This window comes from Tiliqua scincoides, chromosome 7, assembly GCF_035046505.1.
Source record: "Tiliqua scincoides isolate rTilSci1 chromosome 7, rTilSci1.hap2, whole genome shotgun sequence".
NCBI classification, from domain to species: Eukaryota; Metazoa; Chordata; class Lepidosauria; order Squamata; family Scincidae; genus Tiliqua; species Tiliqua scincoides.
The window spans coordinates 31,527,098-31,540,322 of NC_089827.1; the positions used below are offsets into that span (position 1 = coordinate 31,527,098).

Genomic DNA, 13,225 nt, shown 5'->3' on the forward strand with positions numbered 1-13,225 from the left:
TCCACCAGCCGGCCGGTCAGATAAGCAAGGGTTAGCTGGCTCTCCAGGAGAGCTTCCAGCGTCGTCACAAGCATATCGTATGACTCATCCAGAGAAGACAGGACAACAAAAACTTTGTGCAGCTCCGGAAACGACACCCCTCTCTCGTCCAGCTCTGTAAATAGTTGCCGCATGGCACGGAGATGCTCGGTAACACTGGTGCCAGGTTCTAATCTCTTGCGATATAGTCTTCGCGTCAGGCTGATCTTCGATACGGCAGAGTCGGAAACATAAACTTGGCGCAGTGCATTCCAACACTCGTGCGCTGACTCTATGCCGTGTACATGGATCAACTGGCTATCTTCCAAGCCCAAAAAATGGTTGGCAACCTTCAGTCTCGAAAGACTATGGTATAAGCCTACAGCACCTGATATTCCCAGGTGGTCTCCCATCCAAGTACTAACCAGGCCTGACCCTGCTTAGCTTCCAAGATCAGACAAGATCAGGCATGTGCAGGGTAACAATTGCCCAAAATAATAGTGGCCAAGGCTTGCTCATTAGCAATGTCCATTTCTGGGCTCTCACCCAGCTGTGCAGTTTAAACGACCTGCCACAGCGACTGTTTGATAAGATACATCCACATCTTAATAGCCCAGCCCATATAGTTGCTCTTGTTGAGCCGAGTCAGTGGATATGCTGTCGCTGCAGCCATCTTTCAGGACTGTACACAGGTCCCCGCAGACTTTGTTCTGCAGACACACCTGGGTGCTCACAGACACGCTCGGTACAGCAGACTCAGGCAAGGGCAGTTAGATAGCAGCTGGGCCCATAACCTGTTGCGAGCTGGAGAGACGTTCACGCAGCTAGCCGCTGTCCAGCTACACGGCTTGCCTATCTCCCAAGGTCAGAGCACACACACTCCTGGGAACAAAGACGACACAAGGCAGAAGTCCTCCACCAAACACCTCTTTACATAGTACATGAATCATGGATCACACTGACGTAGCCTTCGGCACAAAATCCACTCTGCATCTCTCACAACCCAGCTTGCCCCTGCTAGAATTTATTTGATTGACAGCCAATCAGAGTAAGGTAAAAACTGCACAGTCACTCTGACATTGCATGGGGTGACACATAGGTGACCAGTCACCTGGTAAGAATCACAAGATGTTGCATCATCAGTGGCTCCCAAGATGCCGTGCTGGTTCAGTCAGGCCAAGGCTTCAGGGCCTGCTCCTATCCAGGCTGCAAATTATCTAGTAGCCCCGGGGATGATCCCTTAACAGAAGAGGAGATGTCTGCATCTCCAAAGGCAGTACACGTGTCCTACTTGGCCTCACAGTCCACTCCTTCCGCTTGGCCCCAGCAGTTGGAAACTTTGCAGCAGCATATGGTGCAGCATACCATTCACAGGACTCTAGAAGTGTTGCACTTACCAGCAGTCCACCCTTCTCTTCTTTGTCCAGGTACAGCTCGGTACAATTTTCTAAAACACCACAGTCATTTGCTGTGCATGTGCTGTGCCTCCTTCCCAACAGGTGCAGAAGTTCTCTTCCTTTTAATAGTGTCCAGGCATGATGATGAGCCAGCAACAGAGAAAAGGACAAACCGAGAGCTCTTTTTATCACAGGATTTCCACCCCACTGACACTATTCCCTTCTTACACTAAGCTGGCTCCTTTCCTCCCCTGCTATTGATGCTGGTAGGTTGGTATTTCTCACCGGACTCTCACCACTCCTTCCCCACCTATCCCATAGTAAGGGCTGAGAGAAGATAGCAACTATTTCGGCTGCAGGAGGTGGCGTTTTGCACACCTGCAGTTTCGGGAGTGGGGAAGAGAGATGGTAAACTGGATTGTTGGAGGGGGGCATCTAATATAAAGGGGTCCCCAACCAGTTTGCCGTAGAATGCATTAAGAAGACTGAGTAGCTATGGCTGCTTGTAGTTTTAACAGCTAAGACTGGAGAGACGGAGTGAATGAGTTTGCATTTTTTGAACTGAACAATCTGTTATATTTATATGGGGGATCCTTCAAATTGAAACACTTGGAAGAAGAAAAAAAAACCAGAGACATGTAATATTAAAAAATGAAAAGCTAACAGCCCAGTTCTGAACTGTCAGGTGTGTGGGGCTGCAGCAGTGCTAAAAATGGCTGCTACCACATCCAACATGCTCCAAGCAGCTGCCGCCAGCTCCTTGGGAGAAGGGGACTTTTGTCCCCTTCCCCCGGGTAAAGCGAGTAGTCCCGCAATGGGGTTACTCAATTCTACGTTGACCCAAAGGTCAGTGTAGAATCAAGAGCCTCCATGTCAGCGGTGAGCCTGACACGGAGGCTCTGGATCCGGTGGATCAAAGTCCCACCTTCTTCCTGTCCCACTCTCTCCCCTGGAACCCCTCCTCCCTGTCCTCCCTCCACCTCCCCCCTTCCACCTCCCTGCCTCTACCTACATCTCCGCTGCTTGACAGTCCACGTGACTGCTTAGCAGTGGAGCTCCATCACTCGCCTGGCACTAGCCCAGCGCCGGCCAGCACTAGGCTAGCACTGGCAGAACACCAGTACTAAGGTCCGCAAACGTGCCTTATGCCTTGGGCTCTAAGTCAGCAATTTATCTGCAAAGCCACCCAGTCGTGGTGCTCTCTACCTCCTTTCCCCACCCTGCAGCCATGGACGGCTGCTCAGCCAGCAAAGCCCCACACTGAAGAGGATGCATTTGGACATTGCTAAATAATAAAAGGACTATTATTTTCCTTGCTTCCCTCATGCAATGCATTTTTTACTGTAAAGCACAGTGAGGCACCAAAATTTGTTGTACTGCTAGTGGTGATGACATAAAATCCTTCGTGTATGTTTGGACATTGCTAAAAATAAGAGTACAAGTGTACCCCCTTATCTGCGGGGGTTCCATTCCAGAACCCTCTGCAGACAGCTGAAACCATGGACATGGGCAAACACCTGTCCCCATGGTCTGGATCTTCAGGAGGTGGGAAGAGCCCCACTTCCCTCCCCTCAGTGGAGGCTTCTGAGCTCAGCAGATGTCCATCCACGGCCTCTGCTGGGCACAGACGTTGCTCAGCAGTTGAAAACACATGACTTCCAGTTTCACAGAGAAACCAGAAGTGACTTTTTATACCTTAGAAGGCATTAGGAAGCTCGCTTTCCCAGGCCTCCCAATACCTTATAAGGCATTAAAAAGTCACTTCTGGTTTCTCTGTGGAACTGGAAGTCATGTTTTGAGCCCTAGAGGCTGTGGATGGATATCCATGGCCTCTCTTGAGCTGAGGACTTCCTGGAGGCGAGGGAAGCAGAGCTCCCCTCACTTCCGAAGAGGACGCACATGGTGGGGCTGCAGATCTAATCTTTAGATGGCTGGATCTGCTGCTATGGTACTATTGCTAATAGTACCCTTATATGTTTTCATGAGGTGTTTTTGTGCCGGGAGCTTCTCATCTCCCCTGCGTTATTTTTCCCTGAGTCTGTCAAGCGGCAAGGGCGGCGACGGTCCAGAAAAGTCACGGTGCCCACTGCCTCGTTCTCCACAGGCCACCGCGACCCGAACAGGTCCCAAAACTTTGTGCCTCACAGCTGTTGTGCAGGAGCTGACAGGCCTCCTTTTGCCCACACTTTGAGCTCTGCTCCTTCTATAAATAGAGCACCTGTCCTGCCCAGTGCTCCCAAGCTTCAGCAGTTTACCTCAGGTCTCTGAGGTGAACCTCTCAAGTGCCATTTTCCTTTCGCACGCTTGGTCTTGGACTAGTAGGTGCAAAGGACAACCCCCCCCGTTAGACCTCAGGTAATTGCTAATAATGGCCTCAGTTGACTCTGCAGGCTCAGCCTCCATTACCCCAGGGGAGGGAGAATTTGGCTTCTCAGGCTCAGCAGGGGAGACACCCATTTCTCTAGGGAGGATCCCCATCTCTCAGGAAGCCCAGTCACATGCTATGTTGTGGGCCCAGAACCTGGTAGGCAAAGCTGTGGCAGAAAAATTATGCCCTGCAACAAAACCTGTGCAGGAGCCTCAGTCACTGGGCCCCTGAGTAAGAAAGCTAAATGACCTGAGCCTTCCTTGGACTCCTCGCTCTCCTGCCCTTTGGAGGCAGAGGAATCGTCCCCCCAAGCACTAAGTCTTCCTCTTTATGAGGTCCACCAGGTGCAAGACTCCCCCACAGAAACATAGCTTGAAGGGATCTGGGCTTGGCGAGTCAGGCTCCTCGGAGGTCTCCTCCTCAAGGGAGAAGGGCAAACTCTCTGGAGAAGAGACACCAGTGTGTACAACCACTTAGGCTCTTCCTGCGGACACTTTCTTTAGATTGTGTCCAGGACAACCAGAGCTCTTGATGTTAATCCTGAGACTGAGCCTAATACCTCTTCTTCTGCCACTCTAACAGAGCTGGGGGCAAAGTTTTTTGTTTCCTCAGGGCCCTCGCAGGACAGCAGAGGTTCCCTTCCCTGATGCTTTTAAATCTGTCATGGATGCAGAGTGAGCAGTGCCTGCGCAAAAGAAGCACACACCAAAATTGATTGGTAAACTTTATTCTTTACCACAGAAAGCTTTGGACACTCTGCAAATTTCCAAAGTAGATGCACCAGTGGCTGTTTTATCATCCCATGCCATCATTCCTTCTGAGGGGGAACAGGGTCCTAAAGACCCTTGCAATAAGAGAGTTGAAGTGATACTTAAAAGAGTGTTTGAAAACTCCTCATTTGTGCTCAGGGCTAGTGCTGCCAATGCTAATGCCCAGGGCTAGTTATTACTGGGCAGAAAAACTAGCTGGTGCTGACTCTTTTCTCCCTAAGCCTGGGACAAGATACTTTAAAGAAGCTAGCTCTATCCACATTCTTGGCTGATGCATCCCTCGATGCACTTCAAATCAGTGCACATTCCGTGACCTCTTCCCTAGTTGCCATGCACAATATCTGACTTAGGCACTGGGATGAAAATGCAGCATCCCAAGCCAGACTTGCAATCCTGCCCTTTATGAGCAATAAACTCTTTGACAAAGTTCTTGATCCTGTTTCAGTCAAAAACAAGGATAATAGGAAAATATTGCCTACTAATCGCAAAGAGAACATTAACACTCAGTATCAGTCTTTTGAGGCCAAGGATGTTCTTTTTGCCCCAAAGGACAACCTGAATTAGAGCTCAGTTGAGCAAATTTATATTGCATCACCACACAGCAAAGTCATCCAACTTTCCATCTTCCAGCCAGTCTTCTAAACAGGACAAGGGCAGAACTACCTGATGCCATGTCGCTCAAAAACCCAGTGCTGGTGGGGGCAATCTCCTCAAGTTTGCACACTGGTGGCCCTCTGTGTACTCCGATGTGTGTACTCCGGAGTCTACTCTGTATTCTTCCTTGTTTAAAAAACAGCTTTTCTGGATCTCAAGTGGTTAAACTGTTTCATAGTCTACCACAGATTCCATAGGAAAAATATCAAATTAGTTCTGGCTTCCCTGGGGAAGGCAGATTTCATTTGTTCCATAGACCTTTCAGAGGCTTACCTCCATATTTAATCAGGAGGCCCCACAAGCATTATCTCAGATTTTGTTTCACTGGCACCACTTGCAATACAGAGCATTCACACTCAGGTTGACATCATTTCCCAGGATCTTCACCAAGATCTTGGTGACAGTTGTGGCTTATCTGCGCCAATAGGGGATCTTTGTTTACTTCTGCCTAGACAATTTTCTACTCAGGGCACCCTCCAGGGTTCAAGTCTTGAACAATTACGATTAAGTGGGTCATTTATATCAGGACAAGGATGTTTCAGATCATATAAGGTTAATTAACATATGTTATGGTAAACGAAGGCATTAGATAGTTAAAAGTGGAGTGAGGGAGGCTGAAGCATTTGATAGGCTTTGGTTTTGATTTGATTAACTAAGGATTTGATTGACTAACTACTGAAAAGAGAGGAATGGTGTTGGAGTCCCTCCCTGAAAGACTTTTCTTTGCTTTTCTATAGTCTATAGTCTAAGTCAGGGGTGCCCAAACCCCGGACCGGAGGCCACTTGTGGCCCTCGAGGCCTCTCAATGCGGCCCTCAGGGAGTCCCCAGTCTCCGATGAGCCACACTGGCCCGATGCAATTGCTCTCAGCATGACGGCCAACTGTTCGACCTTTCACATGAGCTGTGGTATGAGGGCTCCCTCCATTGCTTGCTGTTTCACATCTGTGATGCAGCAGTGGCAGCAAAGGAAAGGCAAGCCTTGCTTTGTGCAAGGCCTTTTATAGGCCTTGAGCTATTGTAAGACCTTCATTCATTCATATAAATTCATCTTTAATATATTCATTTATGTAAACTTATGTAAATTTATTCAAATTTTAAATGTAAATTAATTCTTTTTTCCTCCTGGCCAAAATTCCTCTTTTTTCCTCTGACACAGTGTCAGAGTGGCCCTCCTGCCAAAAACTTTGGACACCCCTGGTCTAAGTCTATAAAAAGACTTGCTTTTCTATATCTTCAAAAAATCTGTTGCATGACATTCAAACACTAGAGGGCACCAAACCCTCAAACCACAAATACTCATCTATAAGTTGATCTCAAAGAAAAGGGCAGGTTTCTGATCCAAAATCATGGCATTTTCTAAGGCCCTAGGATAAATCGGGGATTAAACCTAGTGGGGTGTCTGACTACAGTTTTGTCTCATTTTACCTGAGGCCAGATCCTGAAAAATAACCTACCAGTAATTGTTACCTAAGAACTGTCCAGTGTCTAATTTAGTAAAAATATAGTAAAAGATAATAAGATACTTTTTTATTCTTTAACTTTTTTAATTCTGGTCTTCACAACCTTTTTGTAAGCACTAGCAGAGTAAGCAACATACAAGTAGAGCAGTGGTTCCCAACCTGGGGCACATGTACCCCCAGAGGCACTCAACAGGACCTTTAGAAGTGCTTAAAAAAGAATTGAATAATGACAAAAAAGGCAAGTAGTTCTCCAGAATGCCTATTGTGTGGCACTCAGGACCTGGACAGAGAGGTAAATGTTACTGAGCCATTGGGGAACAGTGACCATGCTGCACTTAGTTTCACCGTGCAAGGGAAGAGTCAGGGGAAGAGTGTCAAACAAATGTAACAAGAAAACCCTTGACTTCCAAAGGGCGGACTTCCCTCAAATGAGGAGGCTAGTTAGGAAGAAGTTAGTTGAAAGGGAAGGTAAAGAGGGTCCAATCTCTCCAAAGTGCATGGAAGCTGTTTAAAACAACAGTAACAGAAGCCCAGCAGAAGTGTATACCACAAAGGAAGAAGGGCTCCACTAAGCCCAGGAGGGTGCCCACATGGCTAATGAGCCAAGTTAGAGAGGCCATAAAGGGCAAGGAAGCTTCCTTCCACAAATGCCCTTCTTGCCCTAATGAGGAGAATAAAAAGGAACATAAACAGTGGCAAAAGAAATGTAAGAAGGTGATATGGGAGGCCAAGAGAGATTATGAGGAACACTTGGCCAGCAACATTAAGGGGAATAATAAAAGCTTCAAATATGTTAGAAGCAGGAAGCCCGCCAGAGAAGCAGTTTGCCCTCTGGATGGTGAGGGAGGGAAAGGGGAGATAAAAGGAGACTTAGAGATGGCAGAGAAATTAAATTAGTTCTTTGCATCTGTCTTCACGGCAGAAGACCTTGGGCCAACCCGACCAAGGAATTAATTCAGATAGAGGTTGAGAGAGAACATGTTTCAGACCTAATTGACAAATTAAAGATCAATAAGTCACCAGGCCCTGATGGCATCCACCCAAGAGTTATTAAGGAACTGAAGAATGAAGTTGCTGATCTCTTGACTAAAATATGCAACTTGTCCCTTGAAACAGCCACGGTGCCAGAAGATTGGAGGATAGCAAATGTCACACCAATCTTTAAAAAGAGAAGGAAAGGGAACCCAGGTAATTATAGCTCAGTCAGCCTAACGTCTGTTCCAGGTAAGATGGTGGAATGCCTCATCAAAGATAAAATCTTAAAACACATAGACAAACAAGCTTTGCTGAGGGAGAATCAGCATGGCTTCTGTAAGAGTAAGTCTTGCCTTACGAACCTTTTAGAATTCTTTGAAAAGGTCAACAGGCATGTGGATGCGGGAGAACCTGTGGATATTTTATATCTGGACTTTCAGAAGGCTTTTGACATGGTCCCCCACCAAAGGCTGCTGAGAAAACTCCACAGTCAGGGAATTAGAGCAGGGGTGCCCAAACCCTGGCCCAGGGGCCACTTGTAGCCCTCGAGGGTTCCCAGTCCAGCCTGGGGGAGCCCCCAGTCTTCAATGAGTCTCTGGCCCTCAGGAGACTTGCTGGAGCCCGTGCTGGCCCAACACAACTGCTCTCAGCATGAGGATGACTGTTCAACCTGTTCAATAGACTTGCAGCTGGGAGGGGTGGGAGTAGGTGTTTTTGGGGGGCTGCATTCAGTGGATCAGGACCATTCTGGTGTCATTGGATTCCTCTCAGCCTGCCCATTCTGACAGACTATGGCAAGTACACCTACTTGCGAGTAAACACGCGATATGGCTCACTTTCCATAGGGATCCATTCATTTTTCTTTCTGGTTTTTTGGCCATAACTTTTGAAGGAAAGGAGCTATTTCAATTCTGTTTTTGCATTGCATTCCGCTGGACATTCCACATCCAACGGTGTATGGCATGATGGGGTAGCACCTAATGCCACGGTGTTAGCACGTCATCCCCCAGTGAACGTCACCCCCCCAGTGCGTCACCCAGTGTGGCCCGCACCGCCTAGCTATGCCACTGGTTTTACCTATTGGAGGGAGTGCCCACCTAGCAGCACTCCTGCTCTAGCATGGTCCAGCTTGAGGGGGGGCATGCAAGCTTGGCGCTCTCTCTCTCTCGGGGTGAAACTATGCACAGCCTCTTTTCAACAGCCAAAAAACCCTTCTCTTTTTGAGGGGCTGAGTGGTGCTGCCTGATTTTTCCTAGGAAGACAAGTCAGTAGTATAAGGGACCCACCTTCTGTCAAAATACCGGAACAACGTGACCGGATGTGGAAGCCCCTCCCCCACCCCACCCCCCACCCTGGAAGCACGTGACCGGATGCGGAAATACATCAGCGGAAACCACGCCCCGGAAGGGGTGGAGGATGGGCATGTGACCCCTCTAGGAACTCCTCACGAGGTCCCTGACCACGTGGTGGAGGTTTCAGAACGGCAGGACCAGTGGGGAGGGTGGTGCCCAAAGGGCACCATTTTCTGCGCCGCCCCCCGGAAATGGGGTGCCATGTGACCCCTGTAGGAACTCCCCTCCGGACCCTGGACCAATAGGAGGGGGCTTTAGGGACCACGGGACCGCTGCGTGGTGTGGAGGGTGGTCCCGAGGACATGCCAGGGCATGTCTGGACGAGGGGGAAATTTAAACCACCGGGGAGAGGGGAGAAGCCCTCTTTCTCTTGCAACCAGTCGAGACTTACCACACCAAACAAGCAAAAAAAAAAAAAATGGAGAGACCCATGGAACTTGACTTGCCAGAGTGTTTTGGACTGGGGAGACCCATGGAACTTGACTTGCCAGAGTGCTTTGGACTGGGGAGACCCATGGAACTTGACTTACCAGATGGCCAGTGTTTTGGGACGACAATCAATTTTTATAACCAGGAGCCAGAGGACATGGAGCAAAGTACAACAGCACCAGAATGGCTGACACATCGGAATCGTGCTTTAGAGCCAGAAGATGAGACAATTGACTCCATCAGTGTGGAAAATGATTTATCCCAAGAATTAGAGATGGGTGCAGGACCTTTTTGGCCAAAACCAATGGTAAATATACACGCTTTACAATAAGTGCTTGTGACATAGAAGGGTGATGGGAAGTGTGCTTATAACGGGGGTGTGGGGGGGTCTGTGGATGTTTGTGCTTATGGATCAACTATACATTTTTTTATAACCAGAGGTTGGAGGAAATGGAGCGCAGGATGACAGCGCCAGAATGGGTGACATACTGGAGTCGTGCTTTAGAACTGGGAGAAGAAGAAGCAAGCATCCCCCCACTTGTTGGGGTACACACGGTGGCTGGAAGCCGGGAATTAGAGGGGGATGCAAGACCCATTTCACCGGTAAATATGTGGAGGCTGAAGTTTGGGGCAATGTATTGGGGCCTGCTATTCCATCGTGTATATTGTGTGTTGAGAGCATTTTTTCTTTGTCTAGACAGATGAGCTGGTTAGAAATTTCCAAAATCTGTCTATTGGGGAGCCTCTAGGACAACCGTGCAAAGGCCTTTGCCCCTGAATGACCTGTTGTGGCAAAAGGAGAAGGATCACCTGTAAATAAAAACATTTTACAACAGACACTTGTGTCCATATGTGTACTAGTCAACAACATGGCAGATCAAATTTTAAAGAGCATATATTATTCACCAGGGTCAGTCGGGAGCTATGGAGGGGTGAACCCTCTCTACCAGGAGGCTAAAAAGCAAAGTAAATCACTGACCAGAAAACAAGTTAGCACATGGCTTTCAGAACAGGATGCTTACACACTGCACAAACAGGCACGAGTCCATTTTAAAAGAAACAAGACTATTGTCTCGGGAGTGGATGCACAATGGCAGGCAGATTTAGTGGACATGCAGCAGTTCTCTAAGTACAACAGCGGCCACAAGTATATCTTAACGGTGGTGGACATACTGTCTAAATATGCATGGGCTAGGAGCCTAGAAGACAAAACAGGAAGGCAGGTGTCTGGGGCTTTTCAACATATCTTCAAACAGGGAAGACTACCTCGCAAGTTACAGACTGATTCTGGCAAAGAGTTCCTGAGTAAGCCTGTAAGGGAGTTACTAAAAAAGCACAATATTCACCACTTTGTTACCAACAATGAAGTCAAAGCCGTAGTTGTGGAGCGTTTTAACAGGACTCTGAAAACAAGAATGTGGAGATTTTTTACAGCTAAGAACACATTCAGGTATATTGAAGTGCTGCCACAGCTTATAAGGAGCTATAACCATTCTTTCCACAGAACAATCAAGATACGACCCGTGGATGTTAACAAATCCAACACACTATCTGTCTGGAGAACAGTTTATGGAGACAGGTTACACAGAAAAAAAGCTGCTCCCTTGTTCAGAAAAGGAGATCACATACGGGTCTCCAAGCTCAAGGGGGTTTTTGAAAAAGGTTATGAACAAAGTTTTACCACAGAGGTTTTCATAGTTGACCAAGTCCACCACAAAGCAAAAAGACCTGTATTCAGGTTAAAAGATTATGCGGGGGACCCAATTGTTGGGACATTCTACCCTGAAGAATTACAAAAGGTGAAGAACAAGGACCAGGTTTACAGGATTGAAAAAGTTTTAGCAACGAAGGGGCGGAGTAACAAAAAGCATTTCACTTGGTGAAATGGTTAGGCTGGCCTGACAAATTCAACAGTTGGGTTGCAGGTACAGATCTGCGTGAACCTGCATAGGTGAGAAAATGGGGGGAAATGGATTTTATATCACCCTACCTAGCAACGCATGTGCTAAGGTATTTCCTCAGAACACCAGCGCCTCTTTCACCACACAGCTAGCACGACCCCTGGAACTGACGGGGGACTGGGAAGTTGGATTAGCAGAAATACATTACCCACACAGCTGGAATACAATCACTGAGGATGCAACATTTGAAATTTCTAATGGGGTGAAGAAGTGGGTGTTTTTTCTACAAAGGGGCTATTACGCATCCATACCAGAGGTGCTGGATCACATGAACAATGCCATGCAGGCCCACAAGGACCCCCCGGAAATGGTTCTGCACTATGACACCGTGGCCAGGAAGGTCAGGCTTAAACCCCCCTTTACTTACACATTTCTAGCAAACGGGGAGCTGGCTTATATATTAGGGCTGTTCCCTGGAAACCCTGTCAAGAAACTACCTTTCACCACAGATATAACAGCAGGGTTTTCCACTTTGTACATTTACTCAGATATTGTAACACACCAGATCGTGGGAGACTATTATGTGCCCCTGCTACGCTGTGTGCCCATACGCGGGGAGAGCAGCGAATACGTAACCATAACGTATGACAAACCTCACTACGTTTCTGTGAACAGAGATCACGCAGACACCATCTCTGTGGAGATAAAGACAGATCAGAACAAAAACGTGTCATTTCGCTTTGGCAAAGTGATTGTGAAGCTTCACTTTCGTCCCCGGAAAACCTGTGTGTTCTAAAAGATGGTTCTTTTAAAAAGTTATGGGGATCCTGCCCTTTATAGCAACTATTACAGGGCACAGACGGGGCATGGCCTCCCTGGCTACCAAGGCGCCCCTGTTATGTATGGGGCAGGGGTTGGAGGGGTATTCCGAAGTCTTTTTCGAAAAGCTATTCCCCTTTTGAGAAGGGGGTTCGAGATTATCAGGCCCCACGTAAAAACAGCGGCCCGGAATATTGCCAGAGACGTGGTGGGAAATGTTTCTCAGGCCATTTTGAATAAAGTGAATACACAAGAGGGGGCCGGCCTTGTGTATATGAAAAGAAGAAAAGGGCTTAAAAGTAAAGCAGTGCAGGCGCAGCTAACAGGGCCACCACGTCCCTTTAAAAGGAAGGCTAAAAGGCACCAGGTGACACAGAAGAGGGTGGCAAAGAGACAGCGGAGAAGAAAGAAGGGGCGCTCCAGAGACATATTTTAACCCAACATGGCTTTTATTCATGGGGCTTCAGAAGAATGCACTAAATCTGAACTGGACCTGTTCCAAATAGCCCCTACACAGACCAGTGTAGAAGGAAGCATTTTTATCGAGGTGTCCCCTCTGGCAGCTGTGACAGAGTCTGCACCGCTTGAGTTTTTCATAGCTGGAAATGGTGAAGACTACCTAGAATAATACGCTATTATACCTGTGCTGCAAAATAGTGAAAGAAGATGGAACCAACATTGCCAGGGCTGCAGAGGTGGGGCTGGTGAATTACTCGATCACAGCCATCTTCAGCCAGCTGGATGTGACACTAGGAGACAGGCTCATAAGTCAAAGTAATAATTGCTACCCTTTTAGAGCTTTTATTGAGTCCGTCTTGAATTTTGGGGGTGAGACGCTTTCAACCCAATTCTCTGCAGGGCTGTTTTACAAAGACACCCCAGGGGAACATGAATCAACAGTCCTGGATGGGGATAACCAAGGCTTTATTAGAAGAGCCGCCCTGACTGCTGAAAGCAGAAAAATAGACCTCCTGGGGCACCTCCATGCAGACTTGTTTTTTCAAGAAAAACTACTGTTAAATGGGGTGGACGTGAAAATCAAGCTCACGCGGAATAAAGACACATTCTGCCTTATGAGCGA

The 13,225-nt window shown here is 47.7% G+C and overlaps 1 pseudogene; it reads right to left on the bottom strand.

Moving 5' to 3' along the window:
- Positions 1-394: 394 nt before the first annotated feature.
- Positions 395-514, bottom strand: LOC136657754 (5S ribosomal RNA; annotated as a pseudogene).
- Between the last annotated feature and the right edge of the window lie 12,711 nt (positions 515-13,225).